This window comes from Podarcis tiliguerta, assembly GCF_965153285.1.
Source record: "Podarcis tiliguerta genome assembly, chromosome: 10".
NCBI classification, from domain to species: Eukaryota; Metazoa; Chordata; class Lepidosauria; order Squamata; family Lacertidae; genus Podarcis; species Podarcis tiliguerta.
This window is the reverse complement of record NC_139543.1, coordinates 26,684,819-26,702,107: the sequence shown is the minus strand read 5'-3', so window position 1 is coordinate 26,702,107 and position 17,289 is coordinate 26,684,819. Positions and strand designations below refer to the sequence as shown.

General features: G+C 41.9%; 1 protein-coding gene and 1 long non-coding RNA gene across 3 annotated transcripts in view; one reads left to right on the top strand and one right to left on the bottom strand.

The window, feature by feature from the left end:
• The window catches only part of ARID2 (AT-rich interaction domain 2), a 101,456-nt gene extending 90,740 nt beyond the window's left edge, over positions 1-10,716 (bottom strand). The window contains exon 1 of one of the 2 annotated variants that reach the window (XM_083399275.1): positions 9,791-10,716. The gene's annotated coding sequence lies outside the window, so the exon portion shown is untranslated. The remainder of the gene's footprint in view (positions 1-9,790) is intronic. The other variant, XM_083399273.1, reaches the window with a different exon arrangement.
• LOC310658260 lies at positions 3,807-7,803 on the top strand. Its single transcript, XR_014502143.1, has 2 exons — positions 3,807-4,545; positions 7,550-7,803. It is a non-coding gene; the product is annotated as an uncharacterized lncRNA (long non-coding RNA).
• Positions 10,717-17,289: the final 6,573 nt, after the last annotated feature.

The following is a 17,289-nucleotide window of genomic DNA, read 5'->3' as shown; positions in this document are numbered from 1 at the left end:
AGGGAGCCCGGAGAGAGTGGCAATTACGAGTCCTGTCTCCACACGGCGAGGGAGAGAGGGGCCACCGCTCGGCAATTCTTGCCGCCGCCGCTGCCTTGCCTGCCTCTCTCAGCACCACGAACCCAGCCGATCCAGCCTGCACATGAGACTCAACATGGTGCTGCTGGATCACACAATGAATTGGGTTAGTGTTGTGGTAGGGTGGGGGTTGGGGAGGCTGGAGTGAGGGACTGACAGTGTGTGTGTGCGTGTGTGTATTACAGACGCGGCTCCATGAGATCTCCCCTCTCCCTCTCTCTCGCACACACATACATACACACACACACTGTACAGCGGCGGCGGCGGTGGTGGCGGCGGCGGCGGCGGCAGCGGGATTCACTTCTCTCCTCTCTCAGACAAAAAGATCTGAGGCCGCCGTGCTGCTTGCCTGGGCGAGATCGCGACACAGCGCACCCCGCAGGCCGGCCGAGGCACTGCAAAAGGCAGCTCCGAAATGGCAAAAGGCAGCACTGCCAGCGAGCAGTTCCTGGCGGGGAACAATAGGCTTCTCTCGCGGCTAAGGGCTCATCTGCAATGTGCCGCAAACTTCACACACACAAAGCCGGGCGGAAAGAGAAAAGGCTGGAGGAGAGGGGGGGGGGCAAGGAAGGGGTTGGAAGCGGCTACTACCGGTTGTTCCAGGGTTAGGGGCAGGGGGAAAATGTTCCATTCTTCCCAAACTTTAGAAAGATGGAAGTACTTTCCAGGTTAACCGGAGGAGATAAAAGAATAGGGGGAGGGAGGGACTTGCGTGTTTTGTATATAAACACACCAACTGTATCTTTCAAAAGGAAAAGGAAATAATCACCAGTGCATTTTTAACTTTGAAAACCTTTCTACATCAAAACTGGGAGATCCCGCATATTTTTGGATACCATATGTTTTTACATGTGAACACATTATTTCCTAGTATCACATTACGCATGGCCTAAAGTAATTTTATGAGAGTTCCTAACCTCTGTAGTTCAGGGTGATCTTAAAAAAAAAAATCTAGAAAGTTTTCTGTAGCACATGACTTCTGAAGATTCACTAATAATACAAAGGTTTTATATTTAAAATAATTATAATCGGCTTCAAAATATATGAAACTTGTCTAACCATGGCAAAGCTGGGTGATCTTCCTAGTTCAAATTCCATCTCAGCCATGAGTTCACTATCAGGCAAGTCTTTATTCTCTCAGCCTGAGGCCGTGTGCAAGGGGGGGGGGGGTAATAATATTGGCCTACCCTGCGGGGGTGTTGCAAGGCTCAAGGGAATAAACTGTAACACACTCTGAAATCCTGAAATGCACTACATGAAGTTTTATTATTGTACAATGAGCAAGTGCAGCTGTAATTATCAGGGAATATCATATAGGCAGGGAAAATGTACTTACTGAGGAAACTTGGGCTATAAGTTACACCTGGCCACACTGTGTATGCAGCACAGTTTTATAAATTTACACCATGTATATTACTTATTTGGTGTTTTTTAAACCAATAATATGACATACCAGTGGGGTATGACATACCAGCCCACTCATTTTGCAAATCTTATAGGTAATAATGCAGTTAAACTATTAAAGGCCCCTGATCCAAAATATGGATTGTGAAACCTAGAGGCCTGTAAAAGTGAATGGTGGTTTTGTTTTCCTTGACTATTGCAAGCCCAGACTGCAAATCAAGTAGCACAAGAATGAATGTGTAAGAAACACAAAAGTGCTATGAGAGATTATAGTTGTTAGGGGGAAGGGAGAAGGATGTGATCTTATGCATACAATAGGTAAGAATGTGGGAGGGGGAGAGGGTGAGCTCAAGGTGTGTGAGACCTGGACAAGGCAAGCAAGAGGGTAGAACATTTCACCATATTATGTATCCATATACTTCATAAGACTTGCTGCAGTACAACACAATATGTATCGACTCAGAAGTTAAACCCCATTGTTTACTCTCAATATGTATGTATAGAGTTGCAGCTTGAAGTGGGGCATTGCATGCTGGTGCTCCATACTATGTATTAAAATGCACGTCCAAAGAAAAGCTTCTGATCATTTCTGGTAATTTGATTAATTTAAGCACACCACTGAAGTGCAAATCACACCACGTATTAATAAAACAAGCCCTTCTTGATTTCCAGAATAAGCTTATGTGATCCCCACATCCAAAGTTTGCTTTCCTTAGTTTGCAATCCATATATTGGGGTAAATTCCAGTGAGTTCAGTAGGGCTTGCTTACTAGACATGCCAAAGAATGTAGTATGTGATGATCCTTGTTAAAAATTTAGTAGCAATAATACCCAATAAATAATTTTGTAATCGCAACCCAACTCAGAGCTGGAATTATGTGTGGAAATCAAATGGATTTTTTTGTTCCCACAGAGTAACACATGATTTCACCCATCTTCAACAGATGTAAATGGAACTTCAGATAAACTCTTTGAAATACTTGGGAATATTTCTCAATCACAGCTCTTTTTCAGTTAGGCCCATAAAATAAATTATACTCTAGATGAGTGCTTGATTTTATAAAAAAATGTCACTGACATTTGAAAATTGTAATGTAGGTGAACACTTTCTCTCACCCTTAGAATAAGCAAGATTCTAGATTATTTGAGACTTATGGGGCAAAGGGCACTTTTTCCTCTCCTGCAGTGAACTGAACCCCCAGCCTTGTATCATCATGTTATCAAATCTGAGATCTGGTAACTAAAGTTAGGAGAGAGTTCTGTTTAAAAATCGATTACACATTATGGTCTCCAGTGAGCCGGTCAAGGAAATCTATATTCCCTTTATGCCATGTACTAAATTGCTTCAGGAAATTAAAATCTAAGATTATGTTTTTCTTTCAGCTGGATTGCAGTTTCATCTTGAAAACTGAGAGATAGAGATGTATTAAGACGGTTGGTAAAACCTGCCCTCCAGGTCATATTCATTATTGAGAAGAGGGCAAAATCCCCTGGTTTGGGATTATTTCTCAACATTTTAAACCTCCTGCCCTTCTACAGCCGTTTCTTTGAGGGGGGAGGAGGAGAAGTTCTGCAAATCTCACCCCCAGAAGCACCCTAATCCGAAGGGATGCATGCAAACTTTGATCGCCGTTGCTTATTTTGCTCTTTCCAAGTTAATAGCATCCGCAGAAATAGCTGCTGCTGTCGCTCCAGAAAAACAAATGCAGCACCAGGCGAGCGTGCGTTCAAGCGCCTTGTGGGAACATAAGGCTTTTTTCTCGTCCTCCACTCAGGAGGGAGAGTTGTAAACAGTCCTCGAATGACTCAAAAACTAGGGGTCTCCCTCCCACAAGCGCCTGGTAACTTGGCAGAGGTGAGTCAGTTCCCTCGCTTCAGTTCCTTGCGCGTACTGTATACTGCGGCGGCGGCGGCGGGAGCAGCGGCGGCAAGGATACTCAAACTGCGTAGCCGGGCTCCGCCGCCAGAGCGCCGCAATTTGCGCACGGTCCCTTACGCAACCGTCCGCTGGGGGATTCCCTGGAGGGGGTCGATACCATCCCGCCACCGCACTAAAGGCCCCGGGAGCCGTTTACAGGGCGGCCTTCGTTACCGAGGAGGCGGCGGCGGCGGCGGCGCCACTACAGCACCAACAACGGCCGCTCAGCTCTTCACAAAATGGCGGCGCCCACGGAAAAGAGCAGCCCCATTTTGTGCCCGTGGAGCTGTCACAGCAGCGGGGAGAGAGAGAGAAAGAGACGGGCTCGGCTGAAGGGGGGCCGCGCGGAGCAGAAGGCGGCGGCCGGGTCAACGCGTTGAAAGAGAGAGTGTGTGAGGGAGCGGGAGGGGGGCAAGGACTTCGCCTCTCCCTCGCTCCCCCCCGCGAGACAAGCCTTGTTGACGCGAGAGCCGGAGGCGGGCGGAGTCGGCGAGGCAGCAAAAAGCAGCAGCAATAGCAGCTGCCGCCCGCAGGGCTTGAGGGCGCGGGGCGGGGAGCTGCTGCTCCGCCGGTCTTCGCTGCGGCTCCTCGCTGCTTTTTGGCCTTTCTGGATTGGCTGCTCTTTTCTCTCTCTCTCTCTCTCTCTCTTTCTGTTATTTTTTATTTTTTTGAATTGGGGCCATTTTCTCCGCAGTTCGGATTTCCCTCAGACCTCGCGAGCGTTCGCCTCCTCCCCTTCCGCCGCCGCCGCCGCGACGCAGGTCTCCACCCCGGGGTGGGACTGGAGCGCCGGTCGCCACAGCGCGATGGAGGAGCCGGAGGAGGAGGGGATCTTCTCGCCGCCGCTGCCGCCTCGCTCTCAGCCCCGTCCCCTTCCTCGGCTTTCCTCCACAGATTATTCTTTTTTTAACTACAACAGGGCCCTGTAACTTTTTTCCCCTTAGTCCCTCTCTCTTTTTGTTCTAGCAAACCAGCACTTCTTCCCCAAGCGAAGGATGGGCAGAGTTGTAAGACTTTTAACGCGCGTCACGTCTGGGAATGCATAACTCTCGTGCTTCCTTTTTGCAATTGTGCCTTTCTGAATGTATCTCGCCTTGTTAAAACTGATGCTCTCTTCCGAGTTGCAGTGCTGGCAACCCTGCAAGGTACATCTACGTTTATGTAAGGGATCTCGTGTTTGGTCTTGTTATCAGTGGCTTTTTTCCCCCTACGAAGATGATGTTTTGTTTTTAGCAAGCTCTTTTTAAAAGGGATTTAAAAAAAAACACTAAACTTGAATCGCTTGTTTTAATGGTTAGATTATTTAGCACCTCTAGCCTGCGGAAATTATTTTGAAAAGGCTTAAAAGTGATGCGTTGAGGCTGCTGTGGTTTGCAATGCATTGTCCTGATTCTGGAAAAAAAAAAACCCAACCTCATCGTAACGCTTTTTCATTTCGCTTTGTGCGATCAAAGTGCCTTAGTGAGCAGCACAAATTAAACTACGTACTTGATTTGGTAATATTTATGAAAAATAAACGCTCAACTGGAACACTGCCTAATTGTATACTCTTAATTTGTACCAATGTTAACATTCACTTTGTTAGAATGCAGATACTGTGATTTTGCCACAGACTTATTTATAGTAGAATTTAAAAGGTAGTTATGAAACAAAGCCACTGTGGTCATTTCCCCAGTGCTAATTCGTACCCACAATTAACTGTTTTACTAACACATCTACTTCTCCCTTCTGCTTACTATCCTTTTATGCAATGGTTGTTGTTTTCCTATGTGGTTTCGGCTTTTTTCTCAGGAGTAGACTGTTGAAGCTTGCTTTCTGGCATTTTGGTCTTGTATAGTATAGACATTAGTTTTTGTTAATAAAGAACTTCAAGCTTCCTAGTGTAAGCCATGTATCTTTACTCAGAAGGAAACCCCACTGCGTTACTCCCAGGTAAGTTTACATAGGAACTGTATGCTTCAGCAGTATGGGTTTCTCTTAGAATTTGGATCATTATATGTGCTTTATATTTTAAATAACAAGTACTTGCACTAGTTGTTGAAGGTTGTAGTCCCACAGTGTGCATTTTATTCAGTTAAATAATCAAGGCAAGAATATATTTACACTAGGCAAGCATATCTTATTTCTTAACACCTTAAAAATTCTATTTCCCAGAGCCTATCACATTCTTAATATAAAAAGACTTGCTTGTTAAGCACTTTTACCAAACATATTCTGGAAAAGACTGTTCCTTTAAAAAAAAAAAAAAAGATGCTTTCTCTCACAAGTCTTTGTTATATCCATTTTAAATTGAGATATGATGTAAGGTGATAACGCCAATGCAAATATTGTTTCTGTTTAGCATAACTAAAATATTGTCATTTGTCTTTATATCACCCCCCCCCCAATGATTAAGTTGTGACTCTTAGCTATAAGGAGAGTCACCTAAAATTGAACCTTGTCACTTAATGGTCACATCCATTAAGCTAGCTCTGCAGTATGATTTGAAGCATCCTTACTCAATGGTAAATCTCACTGTACTCAGTGGGACTACCTCTTAAAGTGGATAGATTGGAGCCTCAGCTTCACAAATACTCATCCTCATAATCCACATGAGGCTTGCATTAATCAAAGTACTTATCTAAACTAAGCTATGTAGCAGGCTGTATTCACATGGTTCATGATTTATATTCAATGAATCCTAAGTTATCTGTTGTGGAACACCTGGAGCTGTGATAAATTTGTTTATAGGATGGCAGGCTGGTATACACTCTTCAAAGACAATAAGATATTTCTTTAACACTGTGGTCTTGGATAAATTTCTTTGAGCATTTACAGCATTTGTGTCCCTAGTTTTTATCAGTAGCTGTATACATGGCACACTTAAACGTTGTGTCAATATTTGTCCTTTCTTATGAAACATAACTAGGTTGATATATGACATTGGGTTGCATTTCAAACTACAACCTATATTCTATTGTGCGAAAAATGAAGGTTTGAGTTTCCTCAAAAATAGGGGGGAAATGCTTCTTGACTCTTAAGAATCTGGTGGATTTAAGACAATTGGTGTACGTTTTCCAGCAAATGATGCAAAATCATGCAGATGAGCTTGTGCTGACCTGCAAGCCTTTATGGTGAAATTACTCTTAAAGGATAGCTAACTGATATTCTGAGTAAGCAGAGCTATGTATTCCTTAATGAGAAGGGCCATTGGTTCCTGTAGTGATTGTAAAGGGAAGTGCTCCTAAAGGAAGTGTTGAAGTCCCGTCTGACATCTATTCATTTTTTTAAAAGAAAAGAGAGGGAGCTATTCAGTAGGGAAGTAAGGGAACCTGAGTAACTCTCTTTCAACATAAAGGTACAGTGCTAATAAGTGTTATAAGATGGGAAGTGCAATACCTCCCCACCCCACCCTCCCCAGTTCCCAAATCACTACACCTCAGTACTTGGAAAAATGTAATACTTTCCAGTTGTCTGCCTACCATGCAGCTGTTAAAAACAGTTGTTGGGGGGGGGAGGTGGTTTCCCTTTTCTCCCAGAGAAATGTAAGTAGGGGGGGTGTCGTCCCCCCTCCAAAAGTTTACTGACCATAGTTAAATTTTGTTATTTTCTCCTCAGTTTAATCCTAAACAACATTGGTTTATACCACACCAGCTAAACTGAGGTCCTAGGTTGATAACAAGGGCAGCAATCTCTATTTGCTCTATATGCATTGAAGAACAAGGTACCTATCTGCATCAACACTAACTCCCTCTATTGCATCTTGGTATTAAGCTTCCATATTGTCATGCCTCTCTTAAGTCGTACAGGAAATGATGGAAGAACAGAAGTTCAGGTTTCTTCTGTACATTACTATTAAATCAAATACTCAGCTTTGCCTAGTTTGTGGACTGAAGCACTGGACTAAATAAAAACCAAAAACTTTGGACCATTTTGCGCAGAACAGTAAACTATATTTTAGTGTTGTAAGGACAAGACTCAATGGCTCCAAACCAGCTGCAAGGAGGAGTTCAGAAGCTTTCACTACAGTTGAAGGTTTTGATGCAACACTTTAACTATAGTTAATCTTTACTGGTTTGTGGAAACAAAGCATTGTTGAAAACTATGTTTTGGAGGTAGCTTGTTTCTACTAATCATAATTAAGACTAACAACTATTTGTCGGGTTTCAGATGCCATGACAAGCTATGGTTAGGCCAAAATGGAAGCAAAAGCTTCTGAACCCTTCAAGGTAACACCAGAGGAAGAAACAAGGAGGAGTACAAGAAGCGCAGAGCTGCTGGAGTTCATCATAATGATAATCTATAGCAGTGGTTCCCAGTGGGTGGTCTGCTGACCACAAAGGGTCTATGTAACCCACCCAGGGGTTCCGTGGCACCATTCACATAACAAAAACTACCATAGAGATACAAAAGTTTTCTAAAGTAGGGGGTCCATGGCTTGGCTTTTTAAAAACTGGAGGGCCACAGTACTTAGCTAATTGGGAACCACTGATCTATAGTGTTGCATGCAAATGCAGCCACTGTATTTATGTGCAAGGTAACAGGTTAAGGTAGCTAATTGAATATAGTTCTTATGGGGGTTATTTACTAAGTTTCAACAAAGCTAATTTTAGTTTCCGACCTACACACGAGCAAAGAAAACAGTGCTTTAGAGGGCAAGGCATTGACTTCTAATTGAACTAGAGGAAAAAGTGTATGTAGCTGGGTGCTGAACATCAAAACTAGTTCTAGTGTGTTTACACACCATTTCCTATAAAGCACCTATATGTCTTGTTCTTAAGTCTGCAGTTCTAAGCATGCATCTCTAGAAGTCCTATTGAACATGATAGGATTTAATTCTATGCAGAGATTGTCCTGCACATATATTTACATGGATTTCAAAATTTCCAGTTATTGCCACTATTGCTAATTAAGTGCCTAACAGTATTTTAGACAATGTAGAATTTATAGGTCCCCTGACAGTTTAATCAAAAACTGGTAGGGTGAAGGAAGAGGAGGAAATGAGCAAATCCAGGTGCTAATTGCAGGAAACAGTTGCAGTAATGGAGCAAGTCTCAACTCCTTCGAATGCAATCAAGTGCAGTGGGATGGTAGAACCCTAAAATATGCATGCTTCAATATTATGCAGCCTTTGAAGAGCAGTTTCCCTGTTACAGTTAATCAGTGAATCTGAATCTCTCTTTGCTTATTTTGGAATCCAGTGGAAGTGAGTACTGAGAACCAGAACAAGCAGAGAAGCAGGATCTCTGAGGTACTGGTTAATTTAGCTATCTTATCCTATGATGAAATGGAGAAAATGCTATCGTGCGCACTGCTCCATCCTTTATCGGTGCCAACAGTACAACACCTCATTTCTTGGTGAAAAGCATTGGTTGGCTTACACTGGAAACTGCAGCAGCTCCTCCAAAATTAGCAAAGAACATATGCTGTTTTCTGCTTCAGGCTTCTGAATTGCAGTAACAATAGGAGGGATCTGCTTTACAGAGACAAGCAACAATCAACATTCACAGCTTAATTATGAAAGTATGAGGAGGTTGGTTTTTTAAAAAAATGTTCCTTGGATTCATGTAATGGATTCTCCCAGCAGTGAAGAAATCATCCAAGGGACGTCCCAGTGGTGGTTTGACTACATTTGTATCATATTGTTGATACCTTCCTTCAATATAATGGATCCTGCTAGATTTCTTTTTGGAATTGTCAGCTCCAGTTATCCAGACCCTGAAGTGGTTTGCAGTGACAGTAGAGACGTCAGCCATGTCCATAATCTTGTTCTGAGCTTTTGATCCCTTTTGCGGCCTACTTCACCCTCTGAACCATTCTCTACTGCCCTTTGGGACGGGTTGCAATGTATATCTAATCAACACATCCACTGTACTTGGAGCAAGAGAATTCTCTAACCATCGGGGTTAGCCCGACTCCACCTTTGCACACACAAAGAGACCTTGCCGTCTCCAACACTCTTTTCCTTACACTTGTGAGGTTGCTTATTGGATTAAACTGGGTTGGAGAATAATCATTATACCACTCATGCACACCCACTTGCCATTGCTTTTATAATAACCTGACTCAGCCTTCCCCCAACTTTGTTCCCTCCAGATATTTTGGACTACAACACTTAATCCATGCTGCCTGGGAGCGAAATATCTGAAGGGCATCAGACTGAGAATAGTTGCCCTGAGGTTCTAGCAGAGGGCCAGAAGCTTACAGAAACAGCTAGCTAACACAGACTCCAAAACTACCATAAAGGAGCCATGAGGCTGAAGGAAGGATGGGAAAACCTCTGTCTCCCCCCAATGCTGAACTTGGTTGGCCATGCTAATGGGAAGTGTGCAGGTTCTCCATCCTTGTGTTCAAGCACTAGCTATTAGAACAAATTGCTGGTAACGTTAAGTTAAAATGCATAGTACTCACATTGTCGTAGGCTTTGCAGGTGACTTCCCACCAAGGTTTCATTTTAACTCGCCGCTGTTAGAGAGTCTTCTCACCCCTCGAGGAATTATGTTGCTACTGTCCAAACAGTTGGGGGTGGATGGCTTGCCTTTCCTTCTAACAGTTTGTCCCAACTGCCATGGAACAATTTAAGTCCAAAATTCCATTCTCCTTTCCTCCTCCCTTAAAAGGCTGTTTGCCATTATGAAAGTAGTCGAGCTTAATTCCTTTATGTACGGTATTTCATGCAAATTCATCATGAACTACAAAATGCTGACTTTGCCACTGAAAGGAGGGTAAAGATGGTTGGTTTATCTACCTTCGCTACCAGGAATGAAGTTAGCCTCCACAGAGCCAAACAGTACTTCAGAAAAGCCAACCTGTCTAGATCTGTTATTGTAGAGGAAGACCTGAAATAGTTAGTATGGGGCATGAGTTGTCTGAAGGAATATGGTTAACAGGTTAATCTCTTCATGCAAAAGCAATTAAAGTGTACCTTGTCCTTTTGGGATAGAATAGTTGGCTGAAAGTCTCTTTGGAAATAAGCTTCTTTTGACCTAATGCCATTTCAAGGAAGTTGTGGTTTTTATATGCCCCTTTTTATGTAACATGTTTCATCAGTCCTGTGATCCTGGAAGAGGTGAAGATGAGAAATGCTTGCTTTACTTGCCAGTACTTTCATAAAGACGTGTGTATTGGGGAAACTTGTCTTCACCCTTTTTAAAAATTTCATGTACAAGTAGATTTAAGTCTTTGTAAGGGTTTTGAGTCTTTGAATCTAAAGGCGGTTTATTCAGGATGCAAAGGCAGTTCTTGTAACAAAGTTCCATTTAATTTCATGGGATAATATGTTTAGAGTTGGTTTTTCAGTTTGTGACTTTAAGATATGCACATCTTGTACAAGCCTTCAGAATAAATTTCTGTTTTATTATTGAATCTTGCTCCTAAAAGAAATCTCAGTGGTACCTCGATTTAAGAACAGTCCTGTTTATGAATGATTCAGTTTATGAACTCCGCAAAATTGGAAGTAGTGTATTGGTTTGCAAACTTTACCTTGGTCTAAACGGAATCCGAATGGTGGAAGGCCTCATTAGGGAAAACACGGCTCGGTTTAAGGTTTCAGTTTAAGAATGGACTTCCAGAATGGATTAAGTTCGTAAACCAAGGTACCACTGTACCTTACAACAACTGTTGTTGTTGTTTACCGTGTTTATAGTCCATTCTTCATCAATTTTTTCCAATTCCAGAATGGGGAACAAAGCTATAAAAATAAAAAGAGAAAAACTACAAAATCACATAAACAAGACCAACAAACAGCTAAACAATTATAACATAAACAAGCAAAACTACAGCAATCTAAATATTTCCAGTTTAATGAAATACGGACCTCAAGAGTCAGCAAAGCTGCAGGTAGGGATGTTCAGATGGATTTGTTGGCCTTTGCCGTCTTTCTTTTCCTTACCAGTCAGCAGTTCTCTAGTTGATCATGCTGTAACCATTTAGAAATGAGGGAACCCTGGACTTAATGTTAAGTGGTGTCCACGACCTGGTGTGAGATGAAGAGTTTTTAAATTCAACATAAATGTAAGTGAACATTTGACAAGGAAGTCTAACACAGTTGTACTGTATTTAACTTCAAGGTGGAAACTTAAAAAAAAAAAAATGGGGTGAGGAATTGGTAAAAAGAAAAGTAACAACCAGATCTCTCAAGAATCCTTGGAGGTTTCTCAGGCACAACAATAGAAGCTTAGCTTAGCTAGAATATATTTTGCAAACTGGGAAAAGTACTGCTAAGGCCACGAGGATGCAAAAAAGAGAGACGAATATCACAGACAACATTAAGACCAACAACAAATTCTTTACAAAGGAGTCAATGGTATGCTAAATGAGATTGCAGACAAGCTCCGTTATTTCATCTTTTGATGAAGGCACAGTGAGAACCATTTTTTAGAACTTTATTTCTCAGGCAGGGCATTAGAAATGGAAGCAAGTTGTGTTGGCAAGCGACAAAGTTCTATGCCTTGCTGATAAGTTTAAAACTCACAAATCACGGGGTTGGGATGGTATCCACCTGAGAGTTCTTGAAGAACTCCAATGTGACTGGAGATTTTCTGACAAGACTGTTAAGTTGTCTCCATAGTTGAGAACTGGAAAGTAGCCAATGTAGCGCACTAGGAGGGTACTACTTGTGTTCTATAGCAGGAGTGGGATACCCGTGACTCTCCAGATGTTGATGAGGAACAGGTTCCTGCCTGGGCCATTCTGGCTAGGATTGATGGGAGCTGGGAATCCCAAAAACACCCAGAGGTCTACAGGTTCTAGTTGAAACCTCTGTATCCTTAAATGCTAGGGAGTGACAACAAAAGGACAGAAATCTGTCTCAAGGCATGCCTGACCAGCTGGTTACTTTAAAAGGAACTAAAGCATGCTAAACAATAAGATAGTATTTTTAGTGTTGTCATCTCAAGGAACTGAGCTGCAGCTTGTGCAGCAGTTCACAACACCATATTTCAAGTCGGATCAAAGGCAGTTCTGAATAATTGGACGTGAGCTGACAGAAGAATGTAGGTTCTTTGGCAACTGTCAGGATTGCCTCAAGTTACGTGGCTGGTTGTATACTTAATCTACAGAAAATCCAGGGGCTCATCTTCCTATACCCTAATTAGTATTAATAATTTGGTCTGCAGTTTATTAATATACAGCAGATTACGTATCCTCGTGATATATTTTCCTCCCTTTCAATACCGTTAAGCAGATTTATGTGAGGTTAGTGCAAAGTGGCGTACAAGAGCATTTCTGTTTGAAGTAACTTAATTATTTAAAGGTTATGTGAGAATTGAAGTCACATCCTTGAAGTACGGAACATGCACTGCATTTATCGTCTAAAATAATATTGGTTTGGTATTCTAAATGTTTGTGCTTTTGTCATCACTGGCATGAGCAATAGGTGGGTTCGGATGTGTCTCACTCAAGTGGTCTCTCTTACGTTTGGATGATAGGGCATGTTGACCTGCCTCTGATGAAAAAGTGGGAGAGGAGGTTTGAAGAACTAGCTCTTAATCTAGAGTTAACTGTAACCTGAATAATTTAGCTGATTTTCAGCAAACAGATTCCACTGGTTTGTGACAATGAAACATTTCCCAATGAGGCAGTGTGGTGTAGTGGTTAGAGTGTTGGGGTTCAAATAATTAAATGTTGTAGCTTGTCTTCACTTACCCTACCCCACTGCCCTGCTCACAGTTGTGAAGGATATTCTTATGTTATGAATGGGCCATGTTACCTTTAAGAAAAAGGGGTAAAGGGGTAGGATAGGCCAACATACGGTATATGTGGACTGTCCCTGGATTAAGTGACATTTCTTCCTTAAGTTCTCAAACCTAGCTCAAGGTAGTCATCTAAGCTAGTCAGATGTTGAGCTGATAATCAATCACAGTCGGTCCATCATTAGAAAAACAAGACTTTAGAGCTGTCTTACCCCAAAATGGCAACTAGACATTCCATTTGAAGACTGAAACCTTCATTTAAGAAGCCGTTTAGCACCTAGCTTATACATCTTGAGTTTCTATCACTGACTACCTCGCAAGGTTGTTGTGAGAAGAAAAGAGGGAGACAGATGTAAGCCACCTTGAGCTCCTTGCAGGAAAGGTGGAATTAGAAATGTAATATAAGCATGCAGTCCTACATATGTTTACTCAGAAATAAGCCCCATAAACTTCAGCAGGACTAACTCCCAGGTAAATGTGTGTGTAGAACTCCAGCATCAATGAATTTGCGGAATAAGAACAGGCTAGTGGATATTAGGTGTGATCTGTCCACCTTGGTCTCATTCAGGCCTCTGAGAGTTTTACAGCAGCGCTGTTTATGGGCACCTATCAGCCTTGGCCCCAAATGTCATACATCGTGCTTTAAAACATTGTGTCAAGCTTTTCTAATATCGCTTGCAACAAATCAGAATATTCATGCCCAAGACAGCTATAACCCCCTCTTTGTGTCTCCAGGAAAAAGCATTTCAGGCAGAGATGGTACAGTGATGCTAAATCAGATGATGTCTGGCCAGAGCAGCGAGAACTGTGCTTGTGGTCAGAGGATTCCATCTCGAAAGCAACTCTGATTTATACTGACTCTAGCTCTCTAAAGAGAGGTGAGGGGACTCCAGTGGACAAGGATAGTCTGTGGGAGGAAATGGGCTAGTCCTCATACTTGGAAGTGCTGAATTAATAATGAAAAGGGGAGGGAAAGCAACTTTCTTCGCTTTGCAGTATTTGGTGAGAAAAATGTTTTAAGTAGATGTAAAATGCTTATTTATTTATGACAGGCTATGAGGTTTATTAAACATGGTAAAGTTAGGTTGGATCTATAAAGCCCATGTAGAAACACCGTGACGGGGTGAGCTCCCATTGTTCCGTCCCAGCTCCTGCCCACCTAGCAGTTCAAAAGCACGTCAAGTGCAAGTAGATAATAGGTACCGCTCCAATGGGAAGGTAAACGGCGTTTCCGTGCGCTGCTCTTAGTCATGCTGGCCACATGACCCGGAAGCTGTCCGTGGACAAACGCTGGCTCCCTCGGCCTATAGAGCGAGATGAGCACGCAACCCCAGAGTCGACCGTGACTGGACCTAACGGTCAGGGGTACCTTTACCTTTAGAAACAAATGCAGTGGTCTCTTGCATACGAAGGTCCATGCCACAATATATAGTCAACTGTTGCACAACACTTTTGATGTAAACATTTTGTCACATTTAATATAGAAACATCCATAATTTATATTCAGGGCATATTCTAATGCCCCCTTTAATTCAAGGGTTTAAAACATCAATAACTACTACTGCAGTCATACCTCGGGCTGCAGATGCTTCAGGTTGCGTTTTTTTGGGTTATGTACCGCCGAAACCCAGAAGTACTGGAATGGGTTACTTCCGGGTTTCAGCAGTCGCGCATGTGCAGAAGTACCAAATCATGCTTTGCGATGCGCAGAAGTGCCAAAATGCAACCCATGCGCCGCTGCAGGTTGTGAACACTGCAGGTTGTGAATGCGCATCCCGCACAGATCACATTTGCAACCCGAGTGTCCACTGTACTATTACTACATTAGGAAGTTGGTAATATTCTAGGATATTAACAACATGAACTTTAGGTATGTGCTATGATCTGTGCCACAAAGTCTCATTCGGGTATTTCCTAGAGTTTCATCATATTATTCCAAGGAAGCTCATGTACTGATCTTGAGAGGTAGCTGCTGCTTTTTAATCCACCAGTGAAAATCATTCGGGGCAAGTAAAAAAAGAAATTAGTGGAATTGGCTTTTATGGAAAGGTTCTGAAGGGAAAAATCTTGGAATGAAAAACAGCCATTAAATAAGTGATCTTTTAAGTCAGGAATTCCCCTTGTTTGCAGGAGGAAGGACCGTATTGTGAAGTTGGCACTGCTGATCATTGTCAATGCAGGCCAGAGATTCAAGCAATACAGTCATTGTGGTTTGAGAAATGGTACAATATCCTAAATCAGGCATAGGCAAACTCGGCCCTCCTAGCTAACAGCACCAGTAGTCAGGGATGATGGGAACTGTAGTTCCAAAACATCTGGATGGCCGAGTTTGCCTATGCCTGTCCTAAATAGTCAAGGTTTCACATTGGTTGAAATGCTGCAGCTGTGCAAATAAGGAAGGGGTTGCTATTTTAGGTTGAGCCTATATATGAACCCCCCCCCCAAAAAAAAATACCTGGGGGGAGTCACAAATATGAATTTACAACATACTATAAACCTATAATACTGTTTTTAAACCAACTAGCGTAGTTTTGTTAATGCAGTGAGCAAATTTAAATGTGTGACATCAGTTCATTCTTATCATGATACTGTCCTTACTGCAGTATTTCTTGGAAATTCCCCTTTTATATTCTCTTTCCAGTGTTTCTAACCACATGAATAATTTTTGTAGAGCTTTATTATTTTGTACACAGTTACAACTGCTGCTCTTGTTATTGAGGACAAATTGTTCTGTATTGCCGTTCATGTTTTGTGGCAGGTTTTTTAATGTTACTTTTAGATTTCTTCCATTATTTCTGATATGATATTATTAATGTGGAATAACCTGTTGGGGGTGAATATCGGAGCCTCCATTAGGTTAACACTGAACATTGTGTTTTAACTGTATTGTGTTTTGATTTGTTGGAAGCTGCCCAGAGTGGCTGGGGTAACCCAGTCAGATGTGCAGCACATAAACAATAAAGTGTTGTTATAAAATTACCTACAATTCTAAGACTCTTCTGCAATTTTCTTGTATTATGACAGAATAATTATTTCATTAATATCTTTTCCATTAAAATATAGAATTATGGAGCATTCCTCAAGGATAATATGGTGTACTGTAAAGATCTGATTGTCAATGAAATATAGAAACTCATGTGCTTTGGTTTGCATTTCAAGATATAGATGTATGTATAAGTTGGCTAATACTGTCTTTTAATCGTGTATCTAGGCACATTCTAAATACAGTGGTACCTCGGTTTAAGAACAGTCCGGTGTAAGAACGATTTGGTTTACAAAATCCACAAAACCGGAAATAGTGTCTCGGTTTGTGAACTTTACCTCGGTCTAAGAACGGAAGCCGAACAGTGGAAGGGCACCGGCGGCAGGAGGCCTCATTAGGGAAAGCGCGCCTCGGTTTAAGAACTGTTTCAGTTTAAGAATGGACTTACGGAACGGATTAAGTTCGTAAACCGAGGTACCACTGTAGTATGGATAGGACGTATATTTCTTTTTACTGCTGGCTGAAATGACCAGGATGGTTGCAACAACAAATAAACTTTGACAGCCAGCTATATAGAATGAGACTTTTTCATTTTACATAATTTGTGCTTGTCTAGAGATACTGAAGTGGACAAATATGAAAAACAAGGGATCTTGTAATGTATTGGGGTGTGTGCATAATACAACCCAGTTCCTTGTTTGTCATCTTTCATCAATAGTATCTAGTACACAAGGAAACAGCAGGTCCAGAAAGGAATGGGCTAGCATTCAAAGAAAGCATCTTTTGTAAACACCCAAGTGTTGAATCCCTGAAAAATACTGATCACAGCTGGCACAAAATCACAGCAACAAAATGTCTCATGATTGCCATGAGCCTAGTTAAGTATCGGTTTGCTTTTTGCTGCTTTCATAATGTATTCACAAATTGGCTTTCCAGATGATATTTTGCAAACCAGTTCTATATACAGTTAGCAAACAGGTTTCATTTTTAATCTAGGCAGATCGATCTTAACTTTGCAGCAGAGCCAGTTATTTAAAACCACAATCTCTTTATATCCCTCTCAGCACTGAGGGTTCTTTGAATATTTAAATGTAGCGTACCCACCTGGCACAACTGTGCTATTTCAGAATTCTTGTTAACAGAATCTGAAAATCTGTTTAATGTATGCAGGTACCGTTAACAAGCAAATTGTGTAGTAGTTAGTAACATTTAGATCTAAATCTGTGGCCAGATTC